Source organism: Austrofundulus limnaeus, unplaced genomic scaffold, assembly GCF_001266775.1.
Source record: "Austrofundulus limnaeus strain Quisiro unplaced genomic scaffold, Austrofundulus_limnaeus-1.0 Scaffold1411, whole genome shotgun sequence".
NCBI lineage: Eukaryota > Metazoa > Chordata > Actinopteri > Cyprinodontiformes > Rivulidae > Austrofundulus > Austrofundulus limnaeus.
The window spans coordinates 1-974 of record NW_013953813.1 but is presented as its reverse complement, the minus strand read 5'-3'; positions in this window follow the sequence as shown (position 1 = coordinate 974).

Genomic DNA, 974 nt, shown 5'->3' with positions numbered 1-974 from the left:
CTTTGAGCTTTAGCTTCTTTAGCCTTTAAGCTTTAGCTTCTTTAGCCTTAAGCTTTAGCTTCTTCAGCCTTTGAGCTTTAGCTTCTTTAGCCTTTAAGCTTTAGCTTCTTCGGCCTTTGAACTTTAGCTTCTTTGGCCTTTGAGCTTTAGCTTCTTTAGCCTTTAAGCTTTAGCTTCTTTAGCCTTTAAGCTCTAGCTAATTTAACCTTTAAGCTTCAGCCTTTTTAGGCTTTATACTTAAACTTATTTAGCCTTTAAGCTTTAGCTTCTTTAGCCTTTAAGCTTTAGCTTCTTTAGTCTTTGAGCTTTAGCTTCTTTAGCCTTTGAGCTTTAGCTTCTTTAGTCTTTGAGCTTTAGCTTCTTTAGTCTTTGAGCTTTAGCTTCTTTAGCCTTTGAGCTTTAGCTTCTTTAGCCTTTGAACTTTAGCTTCTTTAGCCTTTGAACTTTAGCTTCTTTAGCCTTTAGCTTCTTTAGCCTTTGAACTTTAGCTTCTTTAGCCTTTGAGCTTTAGCTTCTTTAGCCTTTGAGCTTCAGCTTCTTTAGCCATTATATTGTGTGGTGTCAGTCTCGTGCACGCGCACGGTGTGTTCTCAGATCAGAGGTTCTGACCGGTTCGGTAACAGATGAATTGTTAAATAAAAATGGACGCGGCGGCCGAACCGGGCGGAACCTCCCCGCTGACCCCTCCTCGGACCGACACCTGTCCGAACACATACCTGAGAAGTGCTGCAGGGCCGAACCTGACACCCAGAGGCTCAGAACCTGCTGGACCGACAGATTCACGCTCATGTCTCCGCTGCCCGGTTCTGGACCCTCTTCATCCAATCGAAATTGGCTTTGGAGGAAGGCATGGAGGAGACGGGCGCTGCGGTGCGGCTCTGTCCGGCCCGGCCCGGCCCGGCCCGGAGCGGCTCGCCTCTACCGGTGCCGCTGCTTCGGCTTGACGTCCGTCTCCGCTGCGGGAAGAGATGGGC